The 19,733-nt window shown below is 28.3% G+C and overlaps 1 long non-coding RNA gene across 1 annotated transcript in view; it reads right to left on the bottom strand.

Moving 5' to 3' along the window:
- LOC129984823 (uncharacterized) overlaps positions 1 to 18,592 on the bottom strand; it is a 264,300-nt gene extending 245,708 nt beyond the window's left edge. Inside the window, exon 1 of the long non-coding RNA XR_008785529.1 lies at positions 18,487 to 18,592. This is a non-coding gene — a long non-coding RNA (uncharacterized LOC129984823). The remainder of the gene's footprint in view (positions 1 to 18,486) is intronic.
- Between the last annotated feature and the right edge of the window lie 1,141 nt (positions 18,593 to 19,733).

Genomic DNA, 19,733 nt, shown 5'->3' with positions numbered 1-19,733 from the left:
ATAAAACAATTTATTGCCGAGTATGCGAGATTTCTTCTTTTTTTTTTTGGGGGGGGGGGGGGTCGGACCACACTTGCTGGTTCTAAACAAAATATGTCTAAAATAGTTTTTTTTTGTCTTTTTTTTTTTTGTCGTGTGACTATTTTAAGCCAAATTTTTGCTCAGTAGCTTCTGAGGGTAAAGACCCCAGAGCACCCGAGGGCAGAAGTCTGACTTCTAACTCAAATGAAGTTAGCACACACACACTCGCTTGCACAACCCATTTTTACAGGGGGCTCATTCACGCACCTCACAGCCAGAACACAATGAAGAGAACAACCATGCCCGAACCAGGACTCGAACCCGGAACGCCTAGATCACGGGGAAGACGCGCTACCCTTAAAATAATCCTACCGCGACCGCGCCGGCTAAAATAGCTATGATTAAAACATATGAGACTGTTTTTTTTTTTTTTTTTTAATAATGAAAACCAATAAATTGTTAAAAATCAATCAAGATAGATTTTTGCACTTTATAAAGGTTTACATGGCTGTAAATAGCAAAAATAGCATTTGATTTTATTCAACAAGTTCAAATTTTTAACAGAAAATTTAATTCTCCATTTAAAAATTGTTCTTCTGTTATGATAAAAAAATGCATTGCACATATACGGTTTCATTATCCATACTAAAATGAAGGTGTTCACATGCTTATTGGGACACAACAGTATATATCCTTTGATTTAGCATTATAATATTCGACACAACATTAGAGAGTGAGTACAAACACTTTAATGTTATTATCTCGAAATTTTAGCTAATATAAATTTAAGTGAAATGTTCACATTTTTTTTTTTTTTTTATTTTTTTTTTACGAAAACTTGAAAAAAAATTATTGTACAAAGATAACTCTCATCCTTTAAAACTTTATTTTTTAAAGATATAAATTCATTTATCATGCAATTCGCTTTCAAAATGTTGACAGTTATTAATTTTATTTTCAACAATATATCTGAATGCTGCTACAAAATTCAAATACGTTTTCATAGTTTCAAAAATATTCAATCGCTAGATTTTCTCCTATTGCTGAAAGCTAAAGAAGCAAGGTGCTGTTTATTTACTTAAAAAATAAAAAAAGGAAATATTTTATCGCGAAATACAGCACTTAGCTAAAATATAAATTATATTAACAGTTACATTTTAAATATCATTGGGATTTTCCGGCTCTTGAATATTATATACGTTCATGTAACTAACAAACAAAACTGGTGTCAGGGTACTAAAAAAACATATCTTAAAACATCGATTCAAATTTGATGCTAAAAAATATTTTGCTGGTGAAGTTAGGGACTTATATGTACAAGAGATTTAAATATTTGATTAAATACAATATAAACATATTGAGTGGGAACATTATAATAGGTTGTATTTAAAGATAAATTCTTGAAAATATGTACACATAGAAGAACCAAATCTAAAACTATGGTGATTCAAGCTAAAGATTAGAGTTGCGTTTAAATTGTTTTGCTTACTTTTCAAATTAATAACTTCAATTTATATACAACATTATCACATCATGAATTTCAGTTAAAAACTAAGACCCGAAAATGTAATAAAGTTATTTCTTCAATAATTTTATTTTTAAAAACCAACAAGCGTGACAACAAAATCGATCACATTTTAAAGACATTTTTCCGGCGATGAAAGCATTTAACCACCCACGCTTCCCCATTTCCAAGAAAATCAAAAATTCCAATTCCTACAAAGAGGGAGTATATCATTACACGTGCGGGCACAAGCAATTAATGTCTCTGGTTCCATCTAATAACAATCGATTACTGTAATTAAGAGTCTTATTTCCAAATTAACATTTCAAAACTGAGGGTTCAGATTTTCATCTGATATCCCCTTCTGGCAAGCTGAAGTTCCCTTTTATTTTTTCCCTCTCTTGATTCGGTTTCTCGAAATTATTATCAGGGTTAATTACATCTTTATGAAAGATGCTGTGATGCGTTTATCTAGAAATATTTTTCTTTATTTTGGTACTCCGAAATGGTTTAGTTTGTTTGTAATTATTTTGGGATGTAATAGGAATAAGACGAAAACATGGCCTGATTTCATTTATATGTTGAGTACCAAAGGGAAGGGGGGAGCATCTTTTTTTGATACGAATCGTTTGATGGTCGTTTATATAGAACTTGTTTGGTCTCATTAATTTAAAGCTCACTTTCTTTTTTCTTCTTGAGATTAACGGAAAATTTTATATATCTTTTAAAAGCTCAATACTTTGAAAGAAAAAAAATAGATAAAATTTGGTGTATTATTTTTACCTCCAAATCAATGATTCTTGTTAAATTTTGGGCAAACCCAATCAGCCGAAAGTCTGTAAGTAAGCTCGTGTGCTTGTAAAAGGCATCAATACTTCAATGAACGATGTACATAAAATTATATATGTTTTTATGACTAAAATCTTATATTTTCATGAAAATTTGAACCGAATTGTTTGCAAATTAGCTCTTATCCCATTAAGGGTAGATTTATGAATGGGAACATTATAACTGAAAGAAGATAAAATCTAATATAAAATCTAGCTATGTTGCATAAATATTTTGATACCTTATACAATTTATAACGTTTTGCTATAACTACACTTCAATTCACTACAATTACACTTCACTGCTATAATTACTATACAAATTCATAACTTTCTGCTATAATTTTGGTGTAATTATATAGTTCAATTACATCAAAATTATAGATATATATCATATTTCGGTACTTATTGGCTAAAGATAACACATTTTTCTGCCGAACTAAATACAAGATTCTAACTTTGCCAATTCTAACCCTTTGGGAATAAAAAATTCTATACTTCTATCTATAAATTCTATTTTATTTTAATAATTTAACTATTTTTATTAGAATGTAAATCCACTATATATATAGATATATATCCTGTATATGGAGTTTAATTGGTGAGAAGAGGGCATATGCATCCTATATAATGAATTTATTTGGTGAGTAATGGGAAATTCCTCAAAATCAATTTGAAATCTATTTGAGATTGTTTGATGACTCAGAAATCTGAGAACTTTAATATTCCATTACCAGGAGAATCATAGCCAAAAGGCAACGAGAATACTCGTTTAGTATCATTATAAGTAGGAAAGATCTTGTCATTTATAAGTAGTTAGTCGAAAAAAGAATAGTAAATTGAATTCCGAAAAATTTATGTCATTTACGATGGCACGAATAATCGACATTTTCATATATGGAAATCAATTAATAAAATATTAAATACTAAATAATAATATAAATAATAATGTAAAAGAGTGGAAGAATTAGGCATTAAAATTAACATAAAAATAACAACAAACTATATTACTTTTTCATTGAGTGAGAAGTGGGACATTTACGTACTATACATTGAATTTATTCAGTGAGAACTGAGACATATACGCTCTATATATTCAATTTATTTGGTGAGAAATGGGAAATTCCCTTCCAATCGACATCTGTTTAAGATTTTTTACTGTCTTAGAAGTCTAAGAATTTTCCTAATTCGTGACTAGAAGAATCTTTAGGCCTCCTCACCAAAAATCCCCGCGAATATTCGTTTTCATAGTACCATTACAAGTAGCAAGATCTGATCATTTATAAGTAGTGAGTTTAAAAAGAATTGTAAATTGAATTCCGAAAAATTTATGTCATTTACGATGGCACGAACAATCGACATTTTCATATATGGAAATCAATTAATAAAATATTAAATACTAAATAATAATATAAATAATAATGTAAAAGAATAGAAAAACTAAGCATACTAAGCATACTAAACAAGCAAACAGATATTGCTATGTATAACATGAAAACGAGAATACTCGTTTTCATGTTATACATAGCAATATCTGTTTTTTTATAAGTAGCGAATTCCAAATAATACTAAATTGAATTCCGAAAAATTTATTTCACACGGTGAGACGAATAATTGACAACTTCTTATATAAAAACAAATTTATAAATTTTAAAAATATGAAATATTAGATAGAACATAATAATGTAAAAAAGTAGAAGAATTAAGCATTAAAACTGTCATAAAAATGGCAACATCCTAAATTACTTTATCACTAAATATTTTAGAAGAAATGAGTAATAAATCCTCACACATAAAAGAATGAAGAAAATAAATATAGCGCTATGATAACCACGCCCTTGGTATTATTCATACTGTTTTCGTTAGTTTCAGATCACGCAAACTGAACAGACAAAAAAATGAATTATTAGATTCTTCTCGCATATTCCTCAGTTTGATTATTTGCTTTCATTCAGTAAATTTATTTCAATGTTAAGATGCTTTTTCATACTTTACATTGCAAAAACACAAGGAAAAAAAATCATTTTGAGATGTTTCTCGCATTATAATAGAAACTATGCAAATTGATTTTTTAAAAAATGTATTTCTGAAAGCAGACGATATGATTTAATAACTTCCACTTTGACTTCGGACATATGCGAAATTCAGATTGATTCCATCGAAAGTCTGCTTGTATGAAGGATGGGTGTACTTTGCTATTTGTTGTACAATGAAAGTTTGGAAAAGGAGTGCAGATTCAGATGTTGGTATTGTCTTCTAATATGAATTGAAAATATCGATGATAGGACGCATAAAAATATTTAAATAGCTCAAGTATGGTATTAATATAATCAAAAGAAATTTCGAGTAGAGTATGTAAATTATTAGAGAATGGAAAGTAGGAAATATTAAAAAATTACTAGCCGCCTTTGAATACCAACTGGTTTACCATGAATTTCAGTGTATTTATTTTCAACTCTACTTTTTTTTCAATACTTGACGTTCATGATTTCTTAAACAAAGCATTTTTAAGCAATAAATTGATACATTCATTATAGCGAGTTCATTAATTATTGTTTTCATTGTAAATAGAAGTCATTCGAAAAATATCATCGCATGATACTTTTACGCCATTAGAAACTCATTATTGATTAATCTATCTCTAACTTTCACGGTTCAATAAATTCACAGCCTTTTTTCTCTTAAAAATTACACATATTATATAGAATCTAATTTCTTTTCCTTTTTAAAAAAATAAGAAAATAAAGCAATTAAACATGGTAAAATGAATTATATTGTTAAAATTTAAGAAAAAAATATTTTTAAGAAACTGACAAAGTAAATTTTTTCTCATAAGTATATTGATAAATAAGAAAAAAAAATTAAATTTTAAATGACGTAAAATTCAGTTCAAATTTTGGCTTCATTTTTAATTAATTGAAATTCTAAATAAAACTTTAAAAATCTCTCCAAGATATGTTCCAAATTTAGGAATCACTCCAAAATATATTTATGCCATATCGGGGAGTTTTAGTTTAAACGATTTATCTGCCTTGAAAGCACACACGCACGCAGACAGACAGATACACACACACACAGACAGACAGACAGATACACACACACACAGACAGACAGACAGATACACACACAGACAGACACACGTCATCTTTTATTATTACTAGGAATTTAAAAAGAAATCCTTCAAACTTTTATGTACTATTTATGACAAAAAATGGCATGAATACAAGATGTTTGTAAATCATTGGATAAGCTTTTACAATAGATCAAATGCAAAGAAAAAAATTATTTTGAATATAATACCAAAGAGTGAGAGGAGGAAAGTGAATATATCCGATAAAAAAATTTACCATCAAGTGAACACTGAAATATTTTCAATGAAAAGGGTATAAATATATTTGCTTTTCAAAGTATTTGTTTTCTAAAAGGAAATGAAATAAGCATCATGATATGGCTTCATAACCAAAGTTTGGTTCGCTCATAAAAAAAAAATCTATGCGAATCATCCCAAAAATTAACATTTTGTATAAAAGCTAAAGTTTTATATTAAACCCTTAAAACATCTTTATTTTAATATACTTAAATTAAAAATTAAAAAAAATACTAAATACCTTGCAATTAAAAATTCAAAAATTCCATGACATTTTGCGCTATAAATAGACTTTTAAAAATACATTATAACGTAGAAACAAATAAAAATCGGCTCAACAAATGTATAATGCTTGTAAATATTAAAATATTTCATATAATTTCAACAATCAAAATTTTACTATATTTATGAAAATTTACATTAAAAAACATATATTTTGAGAAAAGGACAAAAAACTGTATATATATATATAAGAGTTCATGTTAATGACATTTTTAAAAGTCAGTTTATAAGCTTTTTACCTTTCAAATCCATACACATTATAAATCAGAGGAAAGTCCCCATTTTAAGAGATTGAAATTGGAAAATCAATTTTGAGATACAAATTTTTCTTTCCGAAGTAATGAAAATAGCAGGCGATTAAAAATTGGTCAGGTATGTTGAACTTTTGCGCAAGAAAATCAAAGCTTGAAATACAGTGCAAAAAAGAAGAAAAAAAGTATTAGGAGTCTTATAAGCGGAAAAAAAATATATGTTTCAGTTAATGAAGCATACATAAGCTTTTCCATTTAAATGCTTTCAAATTTTTTCAATAAATTTTTAACAAATAAAAAAATATATCATTTAGCCGTCTTTCGCAATAAAACGTTTTAGCCAAAGTATTTTACTATTCATTGCTATTTAATGTAAAAAGGATTTTAAAGTATATAATACAGCAAACTATTTCCTATTATCTTCGCACAGCAAAAACGTATCTTTTTCTTGATGAAAGCGCCATACTGTTATAAAAGCATCTTCACTAAATCTTTCCATTAAGATTTTTTTAAGTACTTTATGGGATAAAAGCAGTGACAAAGTAAGCGTTTAATATAAATTCCACGCATTTTTTCACAATATCTAGCTTTTACATACAATATAATAGAACAAAATACTTAATAGAAATTTCGCCTTTTATCTGATGAAAATGGTAAGAAAAAAAATCTGAGGCATGCATTTTTACTTCAACGAATACTTGCATTAGCATAATAACAAACGAAAGTTATCCAGGATTAAATCTAGAACAAAGCCTTGCTCATTTTGGGCCCAGTATGGCGTTCAATATTCGCAAAAAAATTAATTGAATATACCTGCCATTTCTTCACTATCTAGTACGAAACAAAAGTCTTTTATTTTGTTCTATGATGGTATAAAAACAACCATTAATTACCCGCAGAATATTAGGATTAAAACCCTACAAGAAATTATTCGATTTCATTTATAGAAATATATTCATCACTGTTCGGATCTTAAGAAAGAGATTAACTTCGGGGGGAAAAAATGGAAAGATTTATATATTTCGGATTATTTTTTTTCAGTAGTTTTTCATTCATTTTTTTGTGAAGAATGATGGCGAAAAAATGGTGTTTCATTAATAAGGCAATTATTTTTAATTAGCACTTTTTTATCTCTGGTTGTCTAGGAAATGAATAGACTGCGGTTGTGCTGTACGTGAATGTTAAAAAAAAAGATTTGTTTTGTTCTTGTTAGTTTTGAAAATTTAATTCCATTCCTTCCACCCCCCTCCCCTTGCCCCTTCACACTTTGGTCTTCTGAGAATAGAGCTTAAAATTTGAAGGGAAAAAAAATCGAAATTCGAAATAAATGTAATAAAGTAAATAATTCATAATATCATATTTTAATTATCTTTTTGGATTTGCGTCTTATTTGTAGTAAACAAGCAAAAAAATGTTCAGCAACATTTTTTTTTCAAAATTGAGAATTTATTTCTTTTGATAAAGGATTATTTTTACAAATGATTTTTATTTTTCGATATTTATGTTTTTACTGGCTTATACAGAAGGATATTTACTTATTTGAATAGTAAGTAATTTAATAGTAAGTAAGTAATTTAATAGTATTAGTTTTTACGTGTGAGAATCTTGCCACATGGCAAACTTCCAGTTTTATACCCCGGAGATTAGCGAATTCGCATCTTATGACTCTTAGTATCAAGTTAAATCCGATGTTAAGAGTCAAACCTCTCATTTTAAGTAAGAAGTTCGGTGAGAGGAAGCCTGTTCATGGATGTCTTCGTCCTATGATTAGAGCTTAGTATTACATGCCGCAATTAAAAATATTCCCATGTTACTTCAAAACTATAATATTCGGGACAAACTTTCCCAAAGTAGTAAAACTACCGGCAAGAAAAATAATTTTACAGAAATAGTAATGGCTACTGAATGGATGTCGAGCTATCCATCTTTTTATCGCCACCGACCTTGGAGATAAAAAGAAAGATAAGGAAAAATCGAGAATCTTGACGATAACTCCATTAGGACTCAGGCTCCAAAGTTTGTTCTGGAGAATTCAGAGCTCTGCTATTAATGTTATAAAAAGCCGTGAGATAGAGTTGAATTGTTTCAGTAGTCAGTTGAGAGGAGTCGATTGAGAGCAGTTAAGCGAAGTCTCTGTTTGGGGTATTGATCTACTGTGAGTATTTTCAGAGCTCTTTGTGCTGTCACAATTTTTTTTTCTTTTTTTATAAACTTGCTGCTTGTGTACTTATGTTTACTGCATCTGCTATTCTCATGTTCAAATATCATGTTCATTCTTATGTTATTCTCTTCTGTGTTTCCTACTGCGCATTTAGGTAGAATAAGTGCTTTTATCTAATATTGGGCCTGCTGGACGTTTTCGTCCTACCCACATCGGATAGATTTTGAAATTTTCCATAACAGTGCATATAGTGTCATTTAAATAAGCGGTTTATATCTTGATTATATTGGATAATTCAATGCACTATCGATAAAACAGCAAAGAGTCTGGAATTTTGTTTGTACGGAGTTGAAAAATATCATTGATATTTTTCTCCAATTTTTAATATTAATTATCATGGATTCCACATGTTTTAAACGTATTGAATTTTTTTAAAGACTTTAACAAAAATATTATTGAAATATATTAGAGCTATACTCGACTTCTGAAGACCCTGTTTTTCCATTTTCTATTTAGTATTATATTAGGTGCAAAACATATGATAATTCGAAAACTGTTATAGATAATTAGGATCACGTCAGGCCCCTAATGGAAGAAGCACTAGCATGTGATCCTTACAAGCCCTTCACATATTTATCACCCCCCCCTTCCTTCCGACCATCCCTATCCTCTCTGTGAACAATTCTTAATCGCTATTTATAATTTTCAAAAGAAAAAAAGTTGTTTATCAATTAAAGTTTAATTTCAAAACTAATATTTAAGGCACAAATTCTCAAAATATCTGATTTGTAGATATTTAGTTGCAGCACTTGTCTCAAAATATATTTATGAAAAAGATAGCCAATTGTTTAGTGTGGGAGCTTTCCATTAGCTTGATCCAGCTACATTTGGAGTAAATACTGACAACAAGTATATATCATTATCATATTAAAAGTATATATCATAATAGAACATATTAGTACAACAATACATTTAAAGACATATCTACTAACTAGTTTTTCAATTTCTTCCTAATAGGTTAGTTTACGATTTCTACAATTACTTAGTTTCTTTAAAGAAAGTATAAAAAAGTTATTTATTTAAGCGACTATTATGAGATTTTTAAAGTGATAAATTATACTTAAGGAATTCAAACACTAACTTTCAGATTTACAGAAAAAAATTTTGCATTATTTGGAAGAAAATTCCGCTTATATATTTACATTTGTTGTAGTTAAGCAAATAAAGATATAAAAAAATATTATCCGACATAAATAAGACGCAAATCAACTACGTGGGCGTTACAAGCTGAATAGCGACTGATAAAATGAAAGAGCTTGAAAAGGGAAAAATAAAGAGTTCATTTTGCTGCTTTGGCGTTAAAGTGGTAAACAATTAGCGTTAATTGGCTTATGCTGTTGTAATTTTATGATTTTTAGGGTTCGTAAGTCTGTTTTTTTTTTTTTTTTTGCCACGCATTATTCCTTTTTGGATGAAAAACAAATTTTTCGCTAGAAGATTAATAGAATCATACAAGTGTAAATTGGCAATAGGAAATAAGTCAATTATTAATTAATTAATGGTAATTAATGAGCACTTCAATTAAAAATATTAATTATTTGCTAAATTTGATCTATTATAGAAAAAAATTAAATAAATGAGTTTTATTCCACTCATGAAAATATAGGACCAGCAGAAACTCACAACTTTTTCGCATACTCCATAATAAACTTGTCATGCTTTGCATGGCATTGGCGTACAATGGTTACGAAATATTAATCTTTGGTGTGAATACAGGATTTTTACTGAATCAATCGTGCAATCGTTGGCGAGTGTTTTGACGATTAATCCCGAGTATGCGGTTAATAGTATCCGAAAATTGAATTTATCTTTTAAACGCGTTTTCACAACTGATTGAAACAAAAATCTGAAATAGAACTACAATTGCAATCATAAAATATCGTGCCAAATTTGATATTTTTAAGTCATTGTGACTTTAAGTTATCATGTTTACATGTTTCTGAAAGTACGGACAAACAGACGATAAATATATTGTGGGATTTCGCTCAAAATTTTAAAGTTGTCTTGACTATAGATTTTGATTCTATATAATGAATTTTATCTATCCCGCTCTCTTCATTTCGTAATTATCGTATTAAATTATATCCGAACAGCCGGACAGATAGACATCCTTTGAGCGGATTTTGCTCATAATTTGATAGAAATCTACAAATCTTATATAAAGGCTCAATACCAAATTTCATCCGTCTAGATCAAAGCGTTTCTGAATTATTTTTGTCACAGACAAAGAGGTGATCATTTTTTAAAAATGTATCTCAGTCATTCTCTTTGAATCTAAAACGTGGAGATTCGTCAAAATCTCGAGGACGAACTTTTTGACGATTACTATTGTTTCTCTGTACTACGTATATGAGAAAGGAAAAAATTCTGAATGAATAAGATATTGTACGGATTCGACATATTTTTATAGTCTCCAGAGAGTGTTTAGATACGCAATTTAAAAATATATAATAATATAATATATCTCGACTACGGCTCTGTCTGTGCTTTTCCAAAATATATCACATTAGAATATGTTCTACTATGAATCCTGTTTCACCAAAAAAATGGTTGTAGATGATACGCCATTAATTGTCACTAGGCAAATAGTAACTCATCCGTCGGTAACAAATTTAATAGCTATATTTCTCTATAACTGTAACCCTCTTTTTTTTGTTTTCAATATCAGCTATTTACCTATTTTAATCTCTGGAAAGCAAGCAAAAATAACTGACAAATATCATCTTAAGAAAGAAAATATTCAATAAATGAGTCGTTAAATTAATTGGGAACTAATTAATTATACGAAAATCTATTAATCAATTCTGATTTAATCAATTAATCAATTCAAATCAGAATAGCAGCAGTTTTATGACAGATTACTGTGTTCGGCCGCGAACATCTGGAACAAAACACAAAAGGAATATCCATGCGTGTGAGATTTCTAGAACAGCATTTTATAACCATTTGTTGGTGTCAACGTAGAATAAATGAATTGAAGAAAGTGATAAACCAGAATATTGCCAAGATTAACAAAAAATGCACTAGCCAGAAAATGAAAACAGAAAAAGAAAGTCAGGAATATGATTTTTTTTTCTTGCCTATATAAATGATTTCATGGTTGAGAATCTGCATTTTCAGTACCACATAGGTGATTTATTCATTGAATTTTCTTAATATTATTTCAAAAATTTCTCTAAGAAAAATGATGCAAATATATATGGACATCAAAATGTTGATGTTCATATAGTAACCAGCACAACTATTAATTAGATGAATGTACAAACTGAAAGATGACCAACATGTTAACAGAATTATATCGAAATTTAATGCGGAATACACTCTATTTAAATATCATAACTGTGTACTAAACTTTATGTACTTAGTTTTCTGAATTTCATATCGTATTTACTAGCATCGAGCCGGCGTCCTGGCATAAGGGTAGCGTGTCTTTCCCGTGATCTGGGATCCTTGAATAGAAATACGTTATTTCCTGTAAACAGATAAGGCAGATGACTACGTTAAAAAGTCGATTTCTTTGAAAAATATGAAATTTATATTATTATGCAGTTTTTTTATATATAACTATTTTTTAGGAAATTACACTGAATTTTACACTTGAATTTGTGCACTTTTTATTCTATTTTAAATTATTTAAATGTTATTTTCTGAAATTCTAATTTGTAATTTTTTTTAAAAATAATAAAACGTGATTTCCTAATGAATAAAATAAAATTTCTAAGTAAAATTTTCTAATATAAAAAGAAACTTCATAAATTAAAATCTAATGCGTATTTCTCGTTCAAATTTGGTATAATAATTACGCAATATGTACTGCACTTCCTCAACTAGCTAATATCAATCTAATAGCTCATCTATCCCTTTTGAAATAATTTATTGTTTTTAATTGCTTCATAATACGAAAAAAATTGAAAATTTCACTTTTTTTATCAATCGAATACCAATATTTAAAGAGTGGATAGAAATACAGTTTGTTTTTTTTAGTTCCGGGAGCAGAAAAATAATTTTTTGCGGTCTGCAAAATTTTAAGCAAAGCATTTGATAAACCTCTAAACTAGAAGAGTTTAGCTATATACATCTTCTTTTAGCCGAAAAAAAGGCAGAACTTTTTTTAAAAAAATATTTTCCTCGCTTAACTGGTATATATTGGATTTATAGATGTTTTTAAAGATTTTTTATGCAAACATATAACTACTTTGGAGCTTTATTGCAAAACATTCATACCGAACGTAGTCACATATCTTCCCAAAATATGATATGAATCTGAAAATTGGGTATAAATACTATTTGCTTAGTTCAATAATTCGTTGGGCTTTTAAATTACACCACGCAGAGAAAATGATACAAAAATACAACTTGAAAAATATGATATCATTTGTTCGAGCTCATGGAAAAGTAAATTATCGAAATTCATTTTGATCCATCAGTCCATTAACTGGTATATATTGGATTTATAGATGTTTTTAAAGAGTTTTTATGCAAACATATAACTACTTTGGAGCTTTATTGCAAAACATTCATGCCGAACGTAGTCACATATCTTCCCAAAATATGATATGAATCTGAAAATTGGGTATAAATACTATTTGCTTAGTTCAATAATTCGTTGGGCTTTTAAATTACACCACGCAGAGAAAATGATACAAAAATACAACTTGAAAAATATGATATCATTTGTTCGAGCTCATGGAAAAGTAAATTATCGAAATTCATTTTGATCCATCAGTCCATTAACTGGTATATATTGGATTTATAGATGTTTTTAAAGATTTTTTATGCAAACATATAACTACTTTGGAGCTTTAGTGTAAAACATTCATGCCGAACGTAGTCACATATCTTCCCAAAATATGATATGAATCTGAAAATTGGGTATAAATACTATTTGCTTAGTTCAATAATTCGTTGGGCTTTTAAATTACACCACGCAGAGAAAATGATACAAAAATACAACTTGAAAAATATGATATCATTTGTTCGAGCTCATGGAAAAGTAAATTATCGAAATTCATTTTGATCCATCAGTCCATTAACTGGTATATATTGGATTTATAGATGTTTTTAAAGATTTTTTATGCAAACATATAACTACTTTGGAGCTTTATTGCAAAAAATTCATGCCGAACGTAGTCACATATCTTCCCAAAATATGATATAAATCTGAAAATTGGGTATAAATACTATTTGCTTAGTTCAATAATTCGTTGGGCTTTTAAATTACACCACGCAGAGAAAATGATACAAAAATACAACTTGAAAAATATGATATCATTTGTTCGAGCTCATGGAAAAGTAAATTATCGAAATTCATTTTGATCCATCAGTCCATTAACTGGTATATATTGGATTTATAGATGTTTTAAAAATTTTTTATGCAAACATATAACTACTTTGGAGCTTTATTGCAAAAAATTCATGCCGAACGTAGTCACATATCTTCCCAAAATATGATATGAATCTGAAAATTGGGTATAAATACTATTTGCTTAGTTCAATAATTCGTTGGGCTTTTAAATTAAACCACGCAGAGAAAATGATACAAAAATACAACTTGAAAAATATGATATCATTTGTTCGAGCTCATGGAAAAGTAAATTATCGAAATTCATTTTGATCCATCAGTCCATTAACTGGTATATATTGGATTTATAGATGTTTTTAAAGATTTTTTATGCAAACATATAACTACTTTGGAGCTTTATTGCAAAAAATTCATACCGAACGTAGTCACATATCTTCCCAAAATATGATATGAATCTGAAAATTGGGTATAAATACTATTTGCTTAGTTCAATAATTCGTTGGGCTTTTAAATTACACCACGCAGAGAAAATGATACAAAAATACAACTTGAAAAATATGATATCATTTGTTCGAGCTCATGGAAAAGTAAATTATCGAAATTCATTTTGATCCATCAGTCCATTAACTGGTATATATTGGATTTATAGATGTTTTTAAAGATTTTTTATGCAAACATATAACTACTTTGGAGCATTATTGCAAAACATTCATGCCGAACGTAGTCACATATCTTCCCAAAATATGATATGAATCTGAAAATTGGGTATAAATACTATTTGCTTAATTCAATAATTCGTTGGGCTTTTAAATTACACCACGCAGAGAAAATGATACAAAAATACAACTTGAAAAATATGATATCATTTGTTCGAGCTCATGGAAAAGTAAATTATCGAAATTCATTTTGATCCATCAGTCCATTAACTGGTATATATTGGATTTATAGATGTTTTTAAAGATTTTTTATGCAAACATATAACTACTTTGGAGCTTTATTGCAAAAAATTCATGCCGAACGTAGTCACATATCTTCCCAAAATATGATATGAATCTGAAAATTGGGTATAAATACTATTTGCTTAGTTCAATAATTCGTTGGGCTTTTAAATTACATCACGCAGAGAAAATGATACAAAAATACAACTTGAAAAATATGATATCATTTGTTCGAGCTCATGGAAAAGTAAATTACCGAAATTCATTTTGATCCATCAGTCCATTAACTGGTATATATTGGATTTATAGATGTTTTTAAAGATTTTTTATGCAAACATATAACTACTTTGGAGCTTTATTGCAAAACATTCATGCCAAACGTAGTCACATATCTTCCCAAAATATGATATGAATCTGAAAATTGGGTATAAATACTATTTGCTTAATTCAATAATTCGTTGGGCTTTTAAATTACACCACGCAGAGAAAATGATACAAAAATACAACTTGAAAAATATGATATCATTTGTTCGAGCTCATGGAAAAGTAAATTATCGAAATTCATTTTGATCCATCAGTCCATTAACTGGTATATATTGGATTTATAGATGTTTTTAAAGATTTTTTATGCAAACATATAACTACTTTGGAGCTTTATTGCAAAAAATTCATGCCGAACGTAGTCACATATCTTCCCAAAATATGATATGAATCTGAAAATTGGGTATAAATACTATTTGCTTAGTTCAATAATTCGTTGGGCTTTTAAATTACACCACGCAGAGAAAATGATACAAAAATACAACTTGAAAAATATGGTATCATTTGTTCGAGCTCATGGAAAAGTAAATTATCGAAATTCATTTTGATCCATCAGTCCATTAACTGGTATATATTGGATTTATAGATGTTTTTAAAGATTTTTTATGCAAACATATAACTACTTTGGAGCTTTATTGCAAAACATTCATGCCGAACGTAGTCACATATCTTCCCAAAATATGATATGAATCTGAAAATTGGGTATAAATACTATTTGCTTAATTCAATAATTCGTTGGGCTTTTAAATTACACCACGCAGAGAAAATGATACAAAAATACAACTTGAAAAATATGATATCATTTGTTCGAGCTCATGGAAAAGTAAATTATCGAAATTCATTTTGATCCATCAGTCCATTAACTGGTATATATTGGATTTATAGATGTTTTTAAAGATTTTTTATGCAAACATATAACTACTTTGGAGCTTTATTGCAAAAAATTCATGCCGAACGTAGTCACATATCTTCCCAAAATATGATATGAATCTGAAAATTGGGTATAAATACTATTTGCTTAGTTCAATAATTCGTTGGGCTTTTAAATTACACCACGCAGAGAAAATGATACAAAAATACAACTTGAAAAATATGATATCATTTGTTCGAGCTCATGGAAAAGTAAATTATCGAAATTCATTTTGATCCATCAGTCCATTAACTGGTATATATTGGATTTATAGATGTTTTTAAAGATTTTTTATGCAAACATATAACTACTTTGGAGCTTTATTGCAAAACATTCATGCCGAACGTAGTCACATATCTTCCCAAAATATGATATGAATCTGAAAATTGGGTATAAATACTATTTGCTTAATTCAATAATTCGTTGGGCTTTTAAATTACACCACGCAGAGAAAATGATACAAAAATACAACTTGAAAAATATGATATCATTTGTTCGAGCTCATGGAAAAGTAAATTATCGAAATTCATTTTGATCCATCAGTCCATTAACTGGTATATATTGGATTTATAGATGTTTTTAAAGATTTTTTATGCAAACATATAACTACTTTGGAGCTTTATTGCAAAACATTCATGCCGAACGTAGTCACATATCTTCCCAAAATATGATATGAATCTGAAAATTGGGTATAAATACTATTTGCTTAATTCAATAATTCGTTGGGCTTTTAAATTACACCACGCAGAGAAAATGATACAAAAATACAACTTGAAAAATATGATATCATTTGTTCGAGCTCATGGAAAAGTAAATTATCGAAATTCATTTTGATCCATCAGAGGAATTCCTTTATAAAATATATTCGTGTATAAGTATAAAATAAAGAAAATCAATTAACAGTGCCTGTGAGTTGTCGAGAACAATTCTATATAAAACGTTTTAAGCTCCTACTTGGATGCTCAGTAATTTTTACTATTTTATTAACTATTATTATATACTAACTTAATATTAACTATTATTATATGTATAATAGTAATTATTATTATTTATAATAATTTTACTCATTTTACTATGATAAAATATGAGAAATCCTGCACTTTAATAAAGAGAAATAAAACTCGTGTTAGTTAAACAAACAAAAAGAAAATCTTGTCCAATCGGCATGATATTCAAAATAAACAAATGACATATATAGAAATATTTATTTTACGAAAATTTTATCAATAAATTATTCATTATCAGAAACCAATCATATTAAAAATCTCCAGATTTTCTGAACATTTATGTTGTTGTTGTTGTTGTCTTGTTCAGTAGTGCAATAGGAATAGATCTGTCCAAAAGTTGCACTACTCATGGAAGAGGGGGGGTTGCCAGAGCCTCCGGGGAGGTTGAACATTTATGGGAAAACAGGTTATAAAATTCTGTAATGTTTGTAATAATGAATTATGGAATTCATTATAAATTAAAACAAAGAAAAAAATAAAAATGAGTAAAAAAATGAGTTTTTAAAGTGATGTTATCATCATTTTATTTAACAGCTGAGAATAGGGTTTTGTAAGAAATGCGGAGATAAAAGAAAGCAGCACTTAAAGCAATGTTATAAGAAATAAAACCACAATTAATAACGTTGAGAAAGTTAAAGGTATATTATAAATTCTATAAAAATTCTAATTTAAATGTAATATTTCTATCAATACCTTGTATTTGTCTAATTACTTTTAATATCTTTGACAAAAATAATACGTTTACTGTTTTTAGAGCATTGTGCATACTTAAATATAAGCATACTTAAAAATATTTTCAAAAATTATATAATTATACTATATATAACAGTGCATTAAAATGGTAATTAAATTTTTTTCACATGGGATTTTAAATAGCAAGAATAACCGATAAAAAATATATTTATTGAGAAATAATTTAATTAAATAAGATATTGTGCCACAATATTATATTTTGAGTAGATGGCGAAAATAGGAAAATTCTATGATCAAAGTGGTTGCAGGAAAAGAAAAATTAATGCCCAATAAATGAAAAAAAATTCATGTCTTAAAATTAGAAACGGAAATGAAATGTATTCGAATTTTTATTTTTTAGTACAGGGGAAAATAATAATACAAAAATGTATATAATAATATAATAATTTAGAACTAATATTTATTTATAATGAGGTAGGATTTAGTATACATAACAATATATATATATATATATATATATATATATATATATATATAATTACCAAGGAAAATTTTGTATCTTTAAAATTTATTCATGTTTAAACACAAGGAACTAAATATTAAATTTAATGAAATTTACTATTTAATTGCTTGAATCAAATGAAAATAATTTAATGAAAATAAATTTACTTGAACCCGAATTCATTTTTAATGTTTTAAATTACTGATTACTTTTTGTTCATTTATTACTATTTAAGTATGAAAAATATTAAGAATAAAGACAATTGAATAAAAAGTTGAAAATCATTTTTGTGTATCCAGCTGACCAGCGGCGAGCAGAGAGAGAAAATCCGCATACTCACCGTTTCCGCCTGTTGCGTCACAGATGGCCGGAGGAAAACAAGATAGTCACGTGGACTTGCCCGTTGGCATGACGACCCCACAAACAACCTCGGGGTTCCGTTTCACTCGGAGCAATAAGCCACACTGTGGAAATAACGGTGCGGTATTTCGAATCAGAGGATCCAGGGTTGCTGGATAGCGCCAATGATTTCGCGCCAACACCGCCATGCAAAGAGTGGGAGAATGTATTTCAGATTATTTCTTAAAAGTATTCTGTTATTGCTAAATGGAAAAAATGGAGAAAAATACATGAAATACAGGAGAAAACTAAATTTTGATAGATTTTGTTATAAACAGTGATTTTTTCTATCAATTTATTAGCTCTGTATTGTTCCAATAAATAGAGCATCTGGTAGCAAGAAATTCGCCATTCTGTGACTAAAATGTGTTAATTGTATACGTTTTGATTTTGGTTCCTATATTTACACAATCATCTTATCTAATGGGCTAACTGGGCTTTAATTCAAAGCGCATTGTTCCAAGAACATCAAAACATTTTCTATATTGATGATTTTTTTTTTCATTTTAACTTTTAACTAAATAATTTCATTGTCAATAAAATTGTCTAAATTATTATTAAAGAAAAAAAGGACCGACAATAGAACGATCTAAATTAAAGGATTTAAGCATTTTAAAACATAAATATGGCAGATTAAGAAATGTAGAAGCCATAACTATATATATATGTAATATTATTTGTTGTGAAGCATGATGCAGTTTGAAGACAGTGAAAGATACTTTTAATTTTTGTGACGTCGCTTTATTTCATTTTGAAGAAGCAAGCATACGTACAAGCGATGAGCACATAGAACGACACAGAAAAGGAATGAAAAAAAGCTCTTGGACATTTTATCCCTGGTCTTATATAACCTATGATTTTGATAGGGAAAATATTTCTTTACGGTTCTAATGTATTATGAGATTTCGATAGGGATTTTCATTACACGGGTGGACAAGGTAGGGGAAACGCAGGGAGATTTTAAAAAAGAATTTGCTTGATCAGCGGTATGTTATCTCTTCACGCGTAGTGTGGGAAAGTTATTTAACAATTCAACACTTTAACAAAGCTTCTCTTGAATTAATTAAGTAGAGACAGTGGAATTGGATCACGAAATAAGAGAATATTTTAGAATGAAGTTATTATGGGCTAAATTAAGATGAAGTTACTATGAAAATTAATTAAATTGAAATTAGAGTTAAAATATCA

The sequence above is a fragment of the Argiope bruennichi genome, chromosome 9 (assembly GCF_947563725.1).
Source record: "Argiope bruennichi chromosome 9, qqArgBrue1.1, whole genome shotgun sequence".
NCBI lineage: Eukaryota > Metazoa > Arthropoda > Arachnida > Araneae > Araneidae > Argiope > Argiope bruennichi.
This window is presented reverse-complemented; position numbering and strand designations above follow the sequence as displayed.